This window comes from Cataglyphis hispanica, chromosome 23 (assembly GCF_021464435.1).
Source record: "Cataglyphis hispanica isolate Lineage 1 chromosome 23, ULB_Chis1_1.0, whole genome shotgun sequence".
Taxonomy (NCBI): Eukaryota; Metazoa; Arthropoda; class Insecta; order Hymenoptera; family Formicidae; genus Cataglyphis; species Cataglyphis hispanica.
The window spans coordinates 1,996,679-2,017,902 of record NC_065976.1 but is presented as its reverse complement, the minus strand read 5'-3'; the positions used below and the strand labels follow the sequence as shown (position 1 = coordinate 2,017,902).

At 35.2% G+C, this 21,224-nt stretch overlaps 1 protein-coding gene across 4 annotated transcripts in view; it reads right to left on the bottom strand.

Annotated features, from left to right (window-relative positions):
* LOC126858017 (hemicentin-1) overlaps nucleotides 1-21,224 on the bottom strand; it is a 231,825-nt gene that overhangs the window by 54,432 nt on the left and 156,169 nt on the right. The gene's annotated exons all lie outside the window — the stretch shown is intronic.

Here is a 21,224-nt window from a genome sequence, read left to right as displayed (position 1 = left end):
TCATCTACGCTTTATTTCTATCGCGTACTAGTTTACACGCATTTTCCAACTCTTCGTTCTTCCCTCATCCGTTTTCATTACCTTTTATCGCCGTCGGATTAACCGTTTGTTTTAGTTTCGGTAGAATTCTTTGGTCGCGTTTCAAATAGTAGTTTAATTTCCTTATAGTTCTCTCTCTCTCTCTCTCTCTCTCTCTCTTTCCGCGTTGTAGTGTTCTTATGTTGAACGTTACGCATCCTTCTTCCGTCGTTATTGCGTTTCGCTATTATTCTCAATAACATAATTGTTATTTGCCATAGTTTAACAAAGGAATCTTAACAAAGGAATCTAACATCTGTTCTAAAGCTCCCGTGCAATTCCATTTCATTAATGAATTTCCCCGTTAATGTCTCTTTTCTAATCTCCTATGCCTCGTTTTTATAAATAATTTCTACGTATCTTAACGTATAAACATGTACAAGACGTCTTTCTAAAACTTTCAGTTTTTCTAGGAATCCTCAAGCATCGTCAAAGGGTTTCTCTCTTTCGCTCCGTCTTTTCTCGCTTTGTTTTTATTTATCTATTTTTCTTTCGAATTCCGCGCTTGCTTTCCCCTCTCCCGTCCTCCTGTTATCTGTTATAGTTCTTTGTATATCGTCGGACTTTCTTCTACACATCTTTTCTACCTGGTGACTTCTTCTTTCAACTTATTTTCCCATTTCCTTGTTTAGCCTTCTGCACACATACATATATTTCAAAGAACGCTATCTCTGTAAAATAGGCATTTTCTACTTGGCTACTTGTTCTCTGTACATCGTCGAATAAGTTAGTCGTTTCATTTCCAATAGAAGCTATATAAATCATAAAAGGTCTCGGTGCTCAAGCTTTGCTGTCCTCCGCAGTTGGCTCAAACAGATTTTTCTTTCTTGGTGTATTTCTTTCATTCTTTCGTACAGAGGCTATCTTTTATTATTTTCATCCTTTATATGGTTTCTTACTGATTTTTCGATATAAAAAAATATTCATTTCCTTTGTGCTATTTTTTTTTCTTTAATTACAGGAATATCTTTCTAGTATATCTCGATGATTATATAAACTGAAATGGTTCTTAAAAGAGAAAGAACGCGCGCGTGAGACATCATTAAAAAAAATTTGATAGTAATAAAAAGAGTTCTTGCAGTTTACTATTGGCTCTCTCTCTTTATCTCTTTGTCTTCCGTTTTATCACAGCTATTATATAGGAACGGAAACAATTTGGAATATAAAATTCTCTCTTGGCAAATATATATTTTTACGATTCATATAATATCTGTTTAAAAAAGACAAAGAAATTTTCCCATTTCCACTCATCGGCTAATATCCTCTTTACAATAACTGTTCAAACTCTTTCGAAGTACATACGCACGGATTCAATGGATTTTTCAAGTGTATAGTTATCATTTGATGCAACTACATCCGATTTGTACCAGTACATGCTTTTTACATTATTTCGTGTTGAGCGTTTAAGGGGATATAGTCCCGGAGCGTCTAATATAAATGTGTCTTCTTCGTTCTTCGCTTTTTTTTCTTAACAGAAGAGAGAGAGAGAGAGAGAGAGAGAGAGAGAGAGAGAGAGAGAGAGAAAGGGGGACGAAAGAGAGTCTCGGTCCCACATTTTCTCCGTTCCTTTTTCAATTTCAACCCCTAGAATTTCGTTTCCTCTCTCGCGTATACGCGCGCGTATTGCGTTTTCCTCCATTTTGTCTCTCACGGGGACTTTTCTTTCTGTCTTCAGCGGACGTATCCGCGTATATAGCCGAGCGGAGACGCATTAACTCGCAAGTACTCTCGGATACTATCACGAGAATAACGGCCTCCTGTGTTTCTTTCCTAGCGGCGGCGGTGGCACGAGGTAGGTGAGCGTTCCGTGCCGTTTCGAGGGAGACTTAAGGACGGAAAGGCGGAGAAGGATGGCGCAGGTTGAGGCTGTTTTGCGCCCAGGTCTCGCAGTTTAACGACCATCCACTTGAATCGAGTCAGTAATATCGCGCGATGTACTATCCACCAACCCGGCAACGACGGAATAAGGAAGCGTTCCTGCACATCGGGAAACTTATGCAACATTCAAGTGTCTCTTTCCGCCTTTCGGAGAAGATACGTCCTTTGCATTTCTGTATTCATCGCGCGGGATAGTCACAAAACCAACGTGTTCGACAAAACTTTACATAATCCTCGAGGACACATTCTTTCATTCATTTATCTTTCTTTATGTAACATTTTTTTATTATTTAATTAATATAAATATATGATTGCAATACAAAATAAAATTTAAAAATGTTCATGTTTTTATTCGATTATAGATTGAACTTCTTTTTTTTCACGATTATTTATTGTCAGATTAAAATCTTAAAAATTTATAATTTTTAATTGTGTGATTTTAATATATATATATATATATATATATATATATATATATATATATATATTAATTAAAATCGCGCAAACTCCATTTGCAAACTATATCCTCCAAGAGAGAGAGAGTTGCAACTCTCTAGCAACAATTAGGCATGTTGATCTGCCGGAAATATAATGGCGTTAATGCATCTGTTGTGTCGTAGACAAAGACGCACGTCGTCATCCAAAGGTCGTTGCGTGATAGTCTCGTTTTAAGTACCTTCCGCGAGGTTGGTGGCTCTACTCATCAAAGAGTATCTATATTAATGAGACAGCGTGCAACGTCACGCTACTGCGCCGACCGTCCTTATTACGCGCGAGTGGATGATTTTCGGTGCGCCATGCGGGAGTGGTTGACAAGGTGCTGTACACACGAGAATATTATCAAAATTCATGAGAAGTCTGTTTCCAGTACCGGCCAGACAGTTGATGATTCAACGGTGAGTTTAATATCCGCGCGGTCATTTCCATCATAAGATATAATATTATTTTTTATGGCACTACTATCATGACCATAAAATCAAAATACATACTACTTAAAATATGCTACTGATTTATAATTATAATTATGATTATCTTCTCTCTCTCTCTCTCTCTCTCTCTCTCTCTCCCCGTTTTTCTTGCCTAACCATCTTATATAATCAAAACTGAAAAAATTAACAAAACTTTTTTACAGAAAAGCATTGATTTATTTAAAATGGTATTAACAATAGAATCTGTCACTTTTGACAGATTGTCGATAGATGTATTATATATTTTGATTCTACAATTATGACTTATGAACGATAACGCACAAAAAATAATATCATTTCTTATAATTTTTTAAATATGTATCAAAAGAGTACATTAAAACAGTATATTTATTACCTTATATGATTCAATATAATTTAGACAGTGTTTTGTATCTGTTGATTGCAAAAAAATGTAGAACGTATATGTGATAAAAATTTAATTCACAAGATTCTCCAGATATACCAAGCAAGCGTGAAATATTATTACGGTGTTATTATTAAGCGCGAATAAATTGTTTAGTTAAATTAATCGCGCAAATACGTAGTTGCGAAGTACGTATCCGCGAAATAGTAGCTCGTTTAGCACTCGGGTCACGTAATGCGCAGTAAGCATTTCTCGTCTGTCGACTATCTATAAAACGCGTCCTCACCTCGATAGCCCCGGACATAATCCAAAGTGCTGCAAGTACCTATTTCGCAAAACAAAGCTCTCCCTTTCTGCTCTCCTTTCCATGGACGCGATCGCTCGGGTAACATCCTACGAGACACCCCGTGCTACTCATTTTATTTAGAATCCGCTAGGTAGCTTCGATTACTCCCCCAAGGCTGCGTCGATTTTCGAAGCTCGTTGCGCATTGCACGGGGCGTTGGGTCGCGCAAGAACGAAAGAGGACGAAGCTGGCGAGGGAAAGGGAGAGGATGAGGGAGGGAATGCAATCGATGCACTGTGCCGTAGGAAAAGCCAGCGAGAGCTCGTCTGTGAAGAAATTCTCGATTTGAATCGCGAACGGAGCTCAGTTAGTTTCGGCAAACATACCCTGCTACTTGTAACACAGATACGTGTATATGGTGTACAATTTTTGCGGCTTTTGCTGACTCTTTCGCAAATCGTTTCCACATATATGTGAGCGACACTTAAAGCTCTCTCAGAGCTCTCTCGCTCGCCCTTCAGCTCTTTAACGCGTGTATTTATTTCTACTCTCGGTCGATTCGGCATTGCGCGAAACTTGCAGCGCGTTTAATAACTCGACAATTTCGACGCTTGCGCAAAGAAGAATGCGTAAAGTCGATGCGACTTCCAAGATAATACTACCGGTTAAATATTCCAAAGATAGTTGCGTTTATAAGAGAGAGCTTACACGAAGCACACACGAAGTAAATTCTAAATAGATTTAAGGCGACATTGTGCGCGAACATTTGCACGAAGGAAATTTGTATAAACTTGATATTAATCAATTTCAGTGTAAGCGAATATCATAATAAATATTCATAATAAATAAAAATGTTTTAAATATATGTTTCTGACATTTAAAGATTACTGTTATCGCTGTAACCTTTCAATCTCTTCTACTTTGATCAATCATTTTTATTTTTCGTATATTCCTTTTAATTCTATTAATAGCCTATCTCTCTCTGGAAAATTTCAAAAATGCATTTCCCTGAAAGCATATAATAAGGGGCGGAGAGAGAGAAACTCATTATTTCATTAAGTAACAATTCGGCGGCGCCATAAAAAGTAACCGCGTTACTTTCGCATCTCAATTTTCCTCGTGTCTCGTACAAAGACGCTCTCAGCAGGAGGGTCTCGAGTAGAGCAAGAGAATGAAGCCATACCCGAGCAACGTTTCCATTTTCACGCGGTTGAAAATATCCACGCGAGACGCAAAGTGTCGGACCGCGGTTTTAAAGCAAGCCGCAGCCTATTTCTCTCGCTAAAAAAGAAACGAGAGATGAGAAAAAAGCTGAAGAAGGCGGAAGCGTCGAGGCGGAGCTCGCGGATACTTTATCCCCCCCCTCCCTCCCTCCCTCATCGTCTTCTTCTTCGTCGCCGGTCCCCTCGTTCTCGTCGTCGCTGTCGTTGTAGGCGACATCGACGTCGTTTCGCGAAAGAAAGAGAGAAATCGATTTTATCAGTGCCCCGGAGAGACGTCGCCGACATCGCTACGCGCAGAAAAACAGAAACAACTGTTGAAGCCCGTTCTTCGTAGCCGAGAAACGGCGAAAGAAGAAGCGCGTCGGGACGAGGGTATAAGGAATCGATGCGGGATAAAACCCAGATTGCACGCGATTGTACGAATCGCTCGTGTCGGGAGTGATTCTTATAAAGGCGAGAGAAAACTGATGCGATTTTCCGCGAAATCGCGTTGCCGCACGCCGATACGGTTCGCCGAACAAAATTATATTACTCATGTAATAACAGCGATCGATGATTCTTTCTGGATGAATTGCCGATAATTCGTCTATCTCTCCTTTTCTCTCTCTTACGATGGAGCGAATTGCGTTTGTAGCGTGGTGGCAGCTTTAGAATCATGATTATCGGGACGCGGTACAAATATAGTGACTGTTTTTTTTTTTTGGCTTCTCCAGAGCGTTAGAATTTTTTATCTCTTTCGGATGTTTTATAAAGCGTGCAGAGCCACGCGATGCAATGAAACGTAATGCTCTTGTTCTACATGATCGAAAATCACAAAACAAAGTAAATATAAACTTCACTCTGAGAAAAAAAAAGAGTGATAGTTTCTGCACAAGGTAGAAGCTATTTGAAAAGTTTCGCGTCTCGAATATCACAGTCAGAGATATCGGAGATTCAGTGATATCACAGACTGTAAAAGAAAATCAGATTTTACAATAAAGCGTATATCTTCGCTAAACGTTTTTTTGTTTTTTTTTTTTTTTACGGATGTGAAATATATTTGTCGTTTGTTATTCTGGCCTAGAATGAAGCTAAATTAATCTCGCTACGTTGCGAGATTATCGGCGAGAATGTATTGTCTCTCATAGCGCGTTACCGGTATAGGCGATCAAACGGGCGCGGTGATTTACGATAAAGAAAATGTCGCGCAACGTGAAATATCGTTCCACGTGGCGCAATAAGATCGCCGTAACGAGTGGCGTCTTTTCTCGATGTTACTAGCTAAGATCAAGGATCCCCGGCCGTTTGAAAAGTTTTCTGTTCGCTTAAAACCTCGACCGGGGGAGGGTATATAAAATTGACCTCGTGACAAGAGAAAGGAAAGCTCCCGGAGCGGATAAAAGAACGATCTGTGAGAGAACTTGTCGATACTAAGGGACAGAGGGGATGCAAGGAGTGTTACGAGAAAGCTGCTCGAGAAGCGAAGTCGAGAGAAGCTATCCTGGTGTTAGTCCTGGAATACAATCTCAGGCAGCACGCAACTGTATTACGCCTCCTGTCTCTGTCGTGAATGTATATCGACGCAGGATGAATGCGAATGTAGTCTAAAGGTAATCCTTAAGACACGTATCATTCTGCTGCTGAATCGTGACAGGAAATAGAGTGTCTTTCAAGCACACGGCGTGTGTCCCCTCGCCAACACAACGTTTGCTTTCTACGCTACATGTGCAGCAGAACACATTTTTCTTTAACGCGATGAGAAACCGTATCGTATAGAATTTACGACATCGTTCACGGACAGCTGCGGCGCGTCTTTCGCGCTCTCTTATGAAACATTTTTTTTTCTCTCTCTCTCTCTTCGTCGACACAGTTTCCTCAGTCACATTTTTGAGATTTAATCCGACTCATCGCTTTGATCGAGGCGAGAGACGTTTTGAATTATCTCACAACTGCAATATCGGAGCAACGCTGCAGGGCTACATCCGACTAAGAAGAGAGAGTCACGTTCAGGAATTTGTTGATAGGAGCAAGAGAAAAACGCGACAGAAGATGTTACAGAAGGAAAAGCATTGGCCCGGGATATAACGTGGATTGCAAAGAATGCGTAGTTCGTATTTGAAAGCACGTAGGGAACTAGATAGATAATACGCTCAGAAGCGGGCATATGTTGCTGAATTGTATACCTGCTGTAAAAGAAATTGTTTTCTGTTTTTAAGTCTTAGTAGGTACGCTTTTGTGCCGCGTATTTTTCTGCATGTGTTGCTTTAAGTCATTCTCCTTATAAAACAAACAATGCTCAGATATTTGCTCGTGCTATACTTGCTGAAGAAAAATATTAATATCTTGATGTCATATATAATATATACAAATATGTATTATGATACATGAATCTTTTTTTATATATAACTGCAAATGATTGTAAAATGGTTCTATAATTGCTAAAAGTCTATAATATTCAGACTTATGAGTGTAAAAAGAATAAAAAATTAATATTAAATCTATTTCTGAATTTTCAACGTTCCCGATATAGATGAATGCTCCACTTTTCATTCCATCTTTTTTTTTTTTAACCATAATTAATTCTTTTCATACATACATATACAAGGCAGAATATATAAATATTTTTCTACTTTTTCTAATGTAAAAATAAAACTTTAGAAATAATTAAGAAAATCAGTATTGTTAGAACGAGATTGAGACTAATTTTTATTAAACGATTTAATTAAAATTTTAATAAAATTAAAAAAATGTTATTTGTGTTGCTACCACAGGCCATTATTGCATAACGTGTAATCAACGTGCGCAGATTGTGCCATACACTATTCCACATGCATCCAAACTCGAGGGCAAGTTCCCTCAAAGATTGCTGATGGCAAGTCCGCGGTTGCACCCGGATTTACGGTCGACTAACTTGCTCCGCAGCTTGTAGATCTCACACTGCCTGAATTTCCCGGCGTAGTTCCGTCTTAACTCAGCCATATTACATTCAAATGGCCGGATTGCTACATTTAATGACGAGACATTATCGTTCCGAATGTCTCGCGAAGAAATTCAACAGAACGAGATTGGCTACGTTTATCAAGTATATGTGTTGGTACGATTTCTGGCTATGTATAATACAAACGGCATGTACGCGAGAGACTTTAACGAGCCTGTATTCGTGAGTTAAATATATTTCACGGGAAACAAGTAGTAAAATTGGAATAGGCTTCGTTATTGACGATCGAAAAAAACTTTGCCAATTAGTATTGTACGGCGAATTTCAACTTTTTTTTTCCGGCTGAACAATGCGCGCCCATTGTTTATCGATCCAATGCTGCTAATTGTAAATTTGCCAATGAACGTTGTGCTACGTTTTAATCGAATGAGGAACAAAGGAAATCTAATGTATAAGAATCCACGAATTTTAATTTATGAAAATGTAAAACTCTTTCAATAATGGAATTGTAAATCCGACGTTGAATATTTTTATGATATTTTTATATGATGTCGATAAAATACATATATATTTTTTCTCTTGTATATAAATTAAAAAAATAATTTTTTACTTAGATTTATTTAATAAAATAACATATTTAAAAATTAATAAATTGATTAAACTATTTTCTTCATTTATATGATTCAGACAATCAGATGAATCCGTATAAAATACCAGCAATATTTCATTTTACAATTGTTGCAGTCTCTACTCGTCTTCTATTTTTCATTGCTCGATGATAACCAGCAATTTTTATGATACGATAAAAGACTAAAATGTTATTCTCTAAGATACTTTGCTAGGAAACTCGTTTAACAACCAGCTCGTTCGTCGACTTCATCACCAACAATAATTTCTTTCTTTGCCAAGAAGTATGACGGGATATATTATTCCGCTGTTCTACCGCACGTTATTCAATCTACGCTACTTTAAGTTGCGGAGTAATATTACGTGGGGATGATTCTCGTGTGTTTCATACGCGTCTCGTAACAAGGTGTAAAGGCCGCGCCAACGGACGGAACTTCTATCATCAGGATGACGTTACACGTTCGTTGCCGGCGAAGGCGGAAGCTTGGAGCAGATGGAAAGATGGCATGAGGTGAAGAGAAGTCGCCCGCTGACTTATGTTTAAGCATCAGATACAGACGCACTTCGGCCCTTTGAAGCTCCGAAAGTTTTCCCTGAGGCGTCGTGAATATATATATATACACGTACCCTTACATATCCATCCACCGTACGTATTATAATACAGCAGCAGCTTAGGATTAGAAGAAGACGGAAGGACGTAACTTTGTGTGTCTGATAATCAAAGAAATTTTGCCTCGGGGCTTTGGTCCGGGGTTTCAAGGTAACGCCGAAAGTGCCTCCGTAATGGTCGATTTATTGAAAAGCTTGACGTCGACCTCGTTTCATTCCGAGGATCGATATTATCAATTTCGCCCTATAAATACGAACAACGACCAGGAGCTTAGCTACCATGCTCTCTCTTTCAATCTATTCATAAATATTTTTTTCGAAGATATATCGCTATCGTTGCGAAAAGATTAGGGTAATAATTGCGAGGTATTAATATCTTCGATCAAAATTAATTAATTAACACGGTTCAATCAGATATAACGAGTCGCTAAATATTATACGTAATATAAATCGTGCAAACTATTTAAGTGATTTTTGTCGATAACGTTTCGCTTTTCCGAAAAAGAATGAAAATCGGGATAAAGGAGATTCGTTACATCGCACGACAAAGGGTCAACCCTTGCCGGTTAGACGTTGCTCATCGCTGAGTTACCGTCTTAAAAAGTAAGTTGCAATAAAGCACAGCGACATCGTGGGATATTGCATCACCGGTTCAGGCCCTTTACGACGAGTCCCAAGCGAACCGGGAACAGAACATGCACGATTAAGAACATTTCACTAGCTTGGAAGATTCTCTTTCAAGACATTACAAAATCTCTCGTCGGAGACTTGTTAAGGTTAATTTCGCTGCGCAATTCGTGACAATGTACTTTTATAAAATTGAATCGTTCGATATCTTTTAATATCCAAAGTTTTCTCCTTACTTTTTATTAAATATCTTCTAATATGACTTTTGCCATTTTTCTTCTTATGTCGTGGTAATTAAAATCTAACGAGGTGCAACCAGATAAAAAAAAAACTATGAATAAAATTAAATCAATTTTTATTGAGTTTAAATATTAAATGATACTCTTGCTCTTTCTTTTTTCGTTCCCCACAGATGAGATATGTTCTGTCGACTCATTATTCTTTCATCATAGCGTTACTTCCGTCACGTAACGATAATGTGTAATCACGGAAATTAAAGAATCTCTTTTAAATCTCATATATGCACTCTATTATCAGCGCCAAAATAATCTTATTATTATCGTAATAAGATTAATGAAGCGTAAATTTTGCCATGTTAAAATTTTTTGTGTCAGCAAAGTGTGTGTCGAAAATGTTCGTAACGAAATGAAACTAATCCAGTTTTTATGTAAACCATTTATGTTAATTGCCGATCATTCTTATTTTAATGATTTTCTCATTAAACTAAATTCAAAAGTAACATGTTTGGAATATCAATTTTTGTAATATGCCATTTCATTTTTTGAATATAATTCCGATGATATAATTATTGAATATCATATAAAACAAAATTTTTAGGAGCTAGAAATACGTTCATTGTAAGGCATTATGCCAGTATGTATATTTGCATCTCCCGTAAAAAAAATTTATATAAATTAAAATAATCTTTCGAAAAATAACAAAAGAGAAATTATATACGCGAACATTTACTTTTAACGAAATAACACAAACAATTATTTTGACACGTCAAGTTATTCTATCTTGACGTAAATAATTTCCAACTATTTTATTTCAAATCAGAACTAGAGAATTAAAGAAATGATCGACACAATCTGTAATCGACAGGTTTTTTATTACCGCTCAATATCTCGCAGACTTAAATAATGCTGGCATTGTCATTAGTTGTTCTTAGTTTTTTGTATCTTCTTGTGAGGTCTATTGATCGATTAAACAGTGATATATTTTTCTCTTGCAATGTAAAGAATTTTAATCTGACGAGAAAACACGACAAGATTGAAATATAAAATTCACCGATAATAATAATAATAATTCCTTATAATTATTAATAAGAATATATATATTTCAAAGAAAAATCATAATTTCTCCCATTTGCCGTCGGCGACTCGCAGCGCATTATCATTTTATAGTGTCACAATTGCGCACAAACTCGAAAGCGCATAACTGTTAATTCTGTTACGAGATAAGGAAATGTCCGGAACTGTTTATGCCCAACGAGATTCTTCCTGCCTCGAAGACTCGCAGATTTCGCATCTCGTAAAGTCTGACGGAATATTATAAAATTCAAATGATGTAGTACCTATCATAACTTCACTTCTGAATATTGCGGACCTTTAATGCGCGCTAATATTATATTAAACAACCGAAGAAGATCAGACCAAAGTCAAAGAGCAAAATAGGTGGGGAATTAGTTATTCATTATTCATTACGACGTTAAAACTCGGCGAACTTTGCTGCTTTCTCGCGATAATAAGTCGCAAGGAAAATTAATCATTCATTTTACGTGCAAGAGCCAGTGCGTGATGGTTATTATTACTATGCGTGTTATTTGCGGAAGCGATAAACGTTCTTTGGCGAACTTTTATTCTTTATCAATTATTTCATAAATTCATAAGATAAAAAATCTAAAAAATAATAATTCTCAACAAAAAAACTAGCATTTCTTTTTATTATCATAAGAATTATATATATAAAATCATTAAAATGAAAAAAAAAAAAAATTATTATTTAAATTATGTAATCGAAATAATTCAAAGTATATTGCAAATTTGTTACATCTTTATAAAAATTAAAAATAATATTTTTCTCGTGTAATAAATTGTGTTATAAATCAATAATATTATTTATGTACGAGTGCAAGATAAATTTGTATAAAGAACAATTTTATAAATTTAAATATTATACAAATCTCGCAACAAAAAAAATTTTTGAGAATCACGTTTATCAAATAAAAAAAATAAAAAAAATAGAAATGCTACATTAAATTATATTAAGATTAAATAATTGTTAACTAAGATACAAGAAAAAGTCTCTTAAAATATTCATTTCAATATTTATTAGCAAGCATTGCACGTCTGTAGTAAAAAGTCAGCTATTTCGGAATGATAAGAATCCTGCCGAAAACGTGTCGTCACATCGGATTAATTATTCCACGAATCGCTTGTTAAAGACATCGAAATTATCGTGGCGCGTATAACGAGGCAGTCCGATTGAAAAGTTTTAAATTGGCAGTGAGCATGAAAGATTGTCGTGTCGCGGCTACCCTGTAATTTCAAGTTCGTTCGCCATTTTTCGTCCGTGTTCTCTTTATCACTTTTATCGCACGCGTCTCACAATTGAATCAAAAGCGGATTTAATCAGTAACCTTCTACAATCTCGCTTTCCCTTATTAGAGTACAATAAATTTGCAAATGGTTCTATAATTTCATTAATTTTCGTAAATTAATATAGCGAAGCGAAATATAAATGTATTTGCGTTGTCTTTGATTTCGTTATGTCTGTAAAGGCTATAATCATATAATCGTGTAAGTGAAAATATGTTCAAAGTTCAATTTCAAATACAATAATGAGTAAAAAAAATATGAGTTTAAATGGAGAATATGGATTTCATAAATGTAGAATTCATCTATATACCTTTTCAATACTCTTGGTATTTAAAACCAATTTACGAATATCGCGTCTTCTTTCGCATTAACGTCCTTATGAAATAATTCTAAAATACTATCTCTCGTAAAAATAAATGATATTTTATTTTCCAAGATTCAATATTAATTTAAATTATCGTAATCAAAATTTGACTCGATGCTTTCTCGTTATTAACTTCCTTGTAATATCTCAATTCCCAAAATCAATTTTATTAATGATTAAACTGCAAATTTTGTCATAATGTAGTTAGACTCTGCATTTTAATGAACTGTGAGAGGAGAAAATGGCATCGCTTCGCTAATAAGATAAGATTCTACGTCGCTTTTATCGATCTCGAAACGTTATGTAGCATTCCAATTTGCATTACCCGCTCTTGATTAAATCTTCCTTCATACAAACAGACACTATTCCCGATGACGACTTATTACTTTTCGAATCGATCCCGCACGCATACTTATAAATTTTTTAGTGATATTCGTGGACTGATAATAGAGGACGTAGGAGAGAACGCATCGACAAGAGGGTGTCGCGTCCAAGTACGAAGAGTCGAGGGTGCGCGTCAACGCTCGAGGGCGTCGGCTATTCACAAAAGGTCCACAAACTCGGAGGAAATTGCTTTCCCTCCTCACTTAACTCAATTATTCGTTACTTTCGCCCCGTTAAAGCGCATATCGCGAAAGTTATCTTCTCTCCTCTGTACCCCCCCATCGTCGTATCCGCGTCCGAAACGCGGCTAAAATGCGTTATCGTGGATATAATCCTTAACTTCAATCGAGGAAACTCCACCTTATCCCTTCTGCCCGCTCCGTTAGGACCTTTCGCCCAGCACCATTTTCGAGAAGCCATCCAGTAAACTCTCATTCCCTTGTCTCGTGTCGTAATGCGTTTGCGTTATTTAAGTTAGTTATGCCGGCAGTTGCTTGCAGATTAATGCAACAAACGACAAGCGAGTTACGGTAAAAGAAGTTTCTGTCGTTTATGCTAATACGTTGCAATTTTATGCCGGCGTATAAATAGCAACATGGCGAGTAAAGTAACGTTTTGCAAAGTGCAACACAATTACAAAAGTTCCGATGTCGACATGTACTATTTATATTGTTATCGTATATATACGTTTAGCGTAAAATATTGCACAGATAAAATACCGATGTTAAATAATAATTATATATAATGTAAGTGTTTTATCGATTATTTTAGGCATTTGTATAGATGTAAGTTATAAATGGGAGAAATTAATGTAATTATTATTTTACGATTGTAACTTATGAAAAAGATGTAATTTTTCTGCGAATGGAAATTGAGAGATTGCCTGCTCCGTATTGGATTTAATCCTTTTAAAATACAGTTTTAATATATCACACTGCATATCATACTGCTTACAAATCATTTCCGTCTTGTTTTCGAAATGCTGTCTCATCGGTCTACGGTTATCCGCTTTCGCATTATCGTGTTATTTAGGTTACTCAAGCGCGCTAAGTTGTTTACTGGCAGATGTAATGAAGATTGAAGTTAAAACTAGGAGAAAGTTAGATGCTCGTTCGTTATTTATGTTAATTCGCTTAGGTTGTATACTATCCTGTTTTTATGCTGTCACTCCCATCACTGAATATTATAAAAAATAAAGCTAAATATCTAAATAAAGCTAATTACAGTATTTTATTTAAATTGCATTAGAATAAACAATATATATATATATTTTATGAATCAAATTTTTACTTGCTCGCCTTCTTCAAATGAAATTACTATATTTTATATCTTATAAATTCATTTATCGATTAAAAATATTAAATAATAATATTTGCAATTTTCTGTGTGTTTATTTTGACAACCCAATAAAGACAAATCATAACGATCATCTGTAAGCTGATACCCATCATTAATTTTCATCCGACGTATAATATTTCTCAGCTGATTTCCCGTCCGACGTACACGAATTTCCGAGCATTTATTCCAATTCCAGCAAAATCGCGACCTATGCGTAACATACTGTACGTAGTTATGTCATATGTGCTCCAGCTGGCGCATATATAGGATGCATAAAAATTCTCTGTCTTGGCGAACAGTAAAAATTGGCGTCATGCTTTAGCGGCGACCCTGGAAAAATCCAGTCGATCGAAAGTGCGATCAAATTGGATCTTTTTTCTTTTTGAGGGCGACGCGGCGATCCACCCACCGTTACACACCATACGGATATAGATTTATTTCGTTCACCACTCCGTTACATGCCTCGAATGTTGATGGGATCTGAAAAACGCGAACGCCTCGGTTTTACAACCGAGTGTGGGTTAGTATCGTTTTGTCGTAAATAAATTACGTCAGCTGCAAACACGATATTCGCAGCATCCATTTCGATTGTGTGTCGCCGTACAGAATGATACGTATAACTGCTTGCAAGAATCGTTGTTTGAAAAAAAATCGCTGCCTTTTATCTCACGCTACGTGATTCGTTTTTAATAAAGATCGAATGATTTATTATGATCTATCTGTTAATAGAATTGTCAAATATGTACGCTTATAAATTTTATTTATATGGGAATATTGTAAGGATAATCAAAATATATTAAAGTATGTGAGTAGATTCTACTTTGACCATACATTTTATGTCACTATTCGGGTGCGGAAATTTTTAAAATTTATGCGATATATATCTATATGGATGATAAGTTATTAAATATTACAAAGTTTATTTCTTTCATAATTAATTAAAAATATTTGGAATATTTATTAAATATTTATTCACATAATCAAGCAAAATCTATCTTCGATACATTATAAATACAATAAAAATTGACAAGTCGATGTATCAACAAATCACAAAAGGTTTCGCGACTAATAATTTATTCGAGCGTTGTGTAACTCGATGAATTGTTTTGCAAGTATAAATTCGACAATATTTTTTTTGCCCGTACATTGTAAAATAAATCAAACAACTACCCTAACGGGGTTTTCCCTCGAAAAACCAGCATGTGAAAGAATATTCTATTTTGAAATTTTCACCGTCGTGCTTTTTTTACCTATCCACATACCAGAACGCAGCATGTATTTCAATTACTCAGTTACAATATTCGGTGTATGGACGGAATTCATAAGCGCGCATAGTTTGACTGTATAATTCTATTGACATAAAGATCAGTATTCAAGCCTTGTTAAATATCAGTCAGTGCTGCGATCAATGGTATTGCTTTTTGACACTCATGATCGCATTTGGCTTCTTTTGTCATAACTTTTTAATATTTGACTTTAATCTTTAACGTCTTTTAACTATAATTTTTTAATTTAAAAGTCACCATTAAAATTAAATTAAATCACAAATGAAAAATCGTATTATTTATTTGCAAACTCAAACACATATTTCATAAAATAAATTTAAGTCTTGTAGATTTTTAATTTCGTTTAAAACTCCAACAATATTTTGAAATATCAGAAAATACACATTGCAAAAACATATCATAATTACTGATGATTTAAAATATTGCCGAGTCATCGTTTCATACATAAAGTGAATATCAAATATTGAACTACAAATAATTTTAACTTTTGTGTCCAATTTTCATAAAAAACATCGCCGTGCTTTCAATTTCAAATATATGTATAAAGCTCCTTTATGTTTCATAGTGCATCTACTTTATTAGTAAAATTATTATGCGTGCATTCGCTCGCTTCAACACGACAAGCTCCACACAACTACACTCTTCCTATCATAAATTTTCAGCACGTAGCAATCCGCATATGTGTGTTGTCCGCCGAAAGTTCCTACTGCGAAAATATGCAACGCTGCTACGAGCTTAATTAAACTCGGCACGTTAACCGAACCATTAATTTTCTGTTAACGCAAGAACCTCTAGGTTGCGTATGCTAGATATTAGATACTGCGTCGCCGGACCGGAGATGAAACTAGTGGATTCATTTTTACGAATAAATATCGGGTCACATTGAATAATGAGCCATGAACAAGTTGAGCATTGAAAACTTAACGAGCTTCTCGAAGCTTAATGATGTTGCCAAGTTACTTTCGCAACCCTCATTTCCAAGAGATTTATTTATCGTTATAAGAAATCGTGTTATGATGGCTTTGAAAGCATTAGCACATTGAAATGATATGAGATTAATAATGCAGATAATTGAAGATTGAAAAATCCGATCTATGCAGCTTAGAAATAATACATTAACCGAATTATAAGCAATTACAAAATTGAACATTAAAGCACAATACTGTTGTGTCTATACATTCTGATTTATTTACATCTAATATTTTTATTATTTAATTAATTTTTCAAAATAATGAATTTGTTTTGATTATAAATAATATTCTCTAATAATATAATAATTAAAACATAATAATACATTCTTAAAAAAAAAGAGAGAGAGAGAGAGAGAGAGAGAGAGAATGATGTGCAATTCACATAATCAATAATTAAAATTGATTAACCCTTCAATCTCGCGCGGAGTCTTTAAAGCTTAGTGAAATGCGTTTTTTCCGTAATAAAATACAAATTTCGCCCTTTAACCTTTCAATATTTTTTTTTTCTTCACGTTAAAGATATAAATTATTTCTTTTATATTAACATCTTTTAAAATCCCACGCAATAATTAGTATTTCAAAAAAATTGCGCGACGGCTAAAAGGTTAAAATCTGATTAGTTTATGAGAGAAAACAGCTTATATAGAAAGATATCTAAATTCTTACATAATTGACGATCGATGTAGATTCGCGGATTAAGGAACATGACGTGCGGGAGCGTTCGTATTTTAATCCCGATGAAAGTAAGATATGGCGCGGCGCGTATCGCCGGGCATAAATCCCCCCCGGCTTCGCCCGAGATTAACTGCCAAATTTGACCTCCATCAAGGAATATCAGAATCTCGGTTTTAGCTTAGCGTTTCGCGCGCGGATGAGCGGGCAGAAACTTAACCCGAAAGCTTAACGAGACCCGGCTACGATCGCGGCTACGTGCATTTCGACACGGCCAGGGTGAGAAAGTACTTATCTTTAGCGGCAAAGGGTCTTCTCCCGCGCTGTGTCCCATAAGCGACCCACTTTCTGTGTATAAGTCTAGGTACTAGATAGATATAAACCAATCCGAGTCGCGCTCAGCCAGCTGCGGCTAAGATGGAGTTTGCGATAAGCGCGAAACGAGCTTTCCATTACTTCTCCGAAGGCGCGTAAAAAGTTAAGCACCTTGACTTACGTACTATGTAACAACTCAAGGTTCGCCTTAATTAATTTCTTTTTACAGTCGTGGCAAAGCCGGACGCGTAATTAAACCTGGCATTTAATACCGCCGCTACTCTCAGCTTGTACATTATCGATATAATCGCAAAAATAAAGATAGCTTTCCGACATTGAATAGTATTTTTCGTTTCATCCCACGATAAGCAAAAAGCTTCGCCGTGTTATACTCAATCGTTAAATGCAAAAGTGATGGAGATTTAAAGCTAAAATACATATAATTTTCCGGTAAACATATCTTGCAACAAAATAACGATGAGAGAAGTGTCAAAAAGTATTTGCATTTACAGAAGTAATAATGTTTACGGGGAAAGCTTTAATTATATTTTAAACATTATATGATCCATTTGCGTGAGGAATAGTGGTACAAAAGTAAGCAAAATTAAATTTGTTGTATTTCGTAATTACATAAAATGATTTCTCGTGTGACATGTGATGTAAAATTTTAAATATATTTCTATAATTTTTCTCTTATTTTTTTAGAAAATATAATTTATTACCGCCTGCCCTCTTCCTTCCCCCGTACACCCCGTCCGTCTATGAAAAAAATAAATTCAAAAAGAAATTTCATGAGAAATGAGAAAACCTTCATGTATACAACAAAAGTTTCTATTTTTTAAAGATTTCTTAGAGATTTTCTTTTCAGATATTTATTCATAAAAAATATACAATCATTACCTTATCACAAGATTTTCTGCGACATTTTTGCAGAATAGCACGACTGAGTCTAATACAGGACGACGTGAGAAAATGTTTCGTAAGGTAAAACCGAAACTGGTTGTCAAGAAGGTTTTCACATAAATGTACCCGCGCTCACATATACACACGTATACATTATCCGTTCTCTCACTTTTACCGCAGACATTGCTGCAGCGAGCTTTCGATTACTCGTAAAGCTTTCCAACGTTCCGTCTTCAATTACACTTAATCGTGGCCGCCATGCTCGCAATAAAACGGTCACCGCAGTATATCTGTCGTTCGCGATAGCTGTACTCGATGCCTTTTGCGCTAAAATGTTTTCCACGACAAAGATAGTGGGAGTCACGAGAGAGCTTCCCATTTCTTTGCTGCTCTTTACTACGACGTCCATCTTGATTTATACGATCTTAAAAAAATTATTCAAGAGTGATTGCCGTTGCAAGGATGGTTCAGTGAAGTAAAAAATATAAAATACACTATGCAATGGTACAGTAAGAATGCAGTGTACAAGAGCTCTCTGTAAAAAATGTATGTATGTTCCAATAAGAACTTGATTGACAGCAGCAAAATTATCAAAGTTCTGTAATACGACAAACTTGCAGGGCAAACTTCGAAAAGATAGTTACTTCATCTGCTAAGTTTTTGTACTTCCTCTATCACGATTTTACTTTATTCTGTTTATGTAAAATTTATTTGCACAAATTTTGTAATTTTTTCATATAATAGATTTATTCGCACAAATCTTGGATATTAGGACAATCTGATTTATATATAACGCATGTTTTTTTTTATGTCAGTTTCTAAATAATACTTGCAATTAAATACGAAAACTATATGCGATATTGATGAACGCAAACCATCATAATTTATGGACGCATGGAACATTACGTTAGAATTATGGGTAATTCGTAAACTTTGATTCTGACATTTGTTATCTACGAGACGGGCGATCGCTTCAGATGTTTCATTGTATCTCTGATGATTTCTAATTAGAACCCGCATAAACTATAGCGAGGCCGTTAACAGTAACTCGTGCGTTACATACTGGTCGGAAATACACACCTATATATTATCGACTTTATGACAAAGTGATCTCCATGCTTAATGCATAATGAAGTGTCGAGAGTTGCATTGCGGTCATACAACCACACCCGTTTATCTACATTCATTCTCCTCTTCCCCTTGTCGCGACCTGATAAATAGAACGTCATCATGCAGTCGTTGAATACAGTTGAATGTCATCGATCTTTTTTCGAATCACAATTCCTCGTGTATTACAACTGTTATGCAATTCGATATCATAAGTCATAATAGAAAAATCGATTCTACTGTAAAATTGATTGTCTGATACAAATCGTTATATATGATATCATCATATATAAAATAAACAAAGTATTAAAAATATTAAAAATAATTTATAAAAACAATATTTTGAAAGAAAATTTAGGCTTCATATCCAAGAGCGGTTAAATTACCTATTTTGATTAATTTATTATTATTTAAGTGTAACTAGCCATTTTATTTTCCAACGTTCATACGCGCTTCAATATAATTATTAAATTACAAAGGTACAATCTAGATTTCAATTCTGTAATCGGCTTTTGATATTATGTTATACACGTTGAATACTTATTAATATCCATTATTGTATTCTCGTTTAATATAATCACGTATTTTCGTTATTTTATAATAAATTAAATTTTGTCGGTAATTATTTATCATTTCGTTCTTCTAATGCATTAAACATAATACTTACATCTATATCATCAGGAATATTTTATCCTGTTTTAGAAATTTAAACAAAAGTTTACCTAACGATATTTGTAATAAAATTGATTATCGAAACTCTCTGCATTTTTTTCTTTTTTTTTTAAATTGGTATTATTAATTTTCGTAAAATGTGCAAAAATTACTATCCTGTCTCATAGTCACTAACTTTACTTACAATTAAATTTTCGTAAAGTTTACTAGACTTTGATGGACAATGATTCAAAGATGCTCTTTGAAACAAGAGATCGGGGAAAATAAGCAACGCGGAAACGAAAAGTTACGTAAGTTCACCGACGAAAGTTTCGCGGCGGCACCGTATTCGCGCCCGAAATTAACATAAGAGAGAAGCCACACCTTTACCACCCAAAACTTGATTCTTCAGTAGTCGAAACTTTAGAAGGGTCAGAGATTACCGTAGGGTTCCGTAGTTTACTCAACGGCAAGCGTAAGCTCGGCGTCGTGTCTCGTTATTCACGCTGTCCGATTTCTTTCGAGCTCACACACACACACACACACGTACTCGTGTTTGCCGTTCCATTAGCCGGAAAAATGTATGAATATGCAGGAAAAACGTACGGCTTATTCGTACTACTCACCGGATTTACGCATTAGTGCCGTCACGTTTAATTATACCACCCAGTGATATGAGGAAAAAATTCTCTATCTTTATATCTAGGTAATCAGATAAAATTATTTCATTTATCTCCTTGTAAAACAGATTTTATAGCATTTTCGCGATATCTTTTTCTGGTTCTAGCATTAAATGCGATATATGTTGTATAAGAAAAAATAATATCTCGTATTATCTATCAAAATTGTTTTCACTTTTTCTTCAATAATTATTAATGTTAAATTACCGTTACATATAGAATAAAAGAATATTAAATATTGTATATTATATAAAGTTTAGGTTACATTAGGTATCGAATATACATCGACATTTAATGCCAAATTGATAATGCGTACATTGCGGTGTACATAATCAGCAATGTTCGAAATTATTAATAGAAGGATTTATTACTCTCG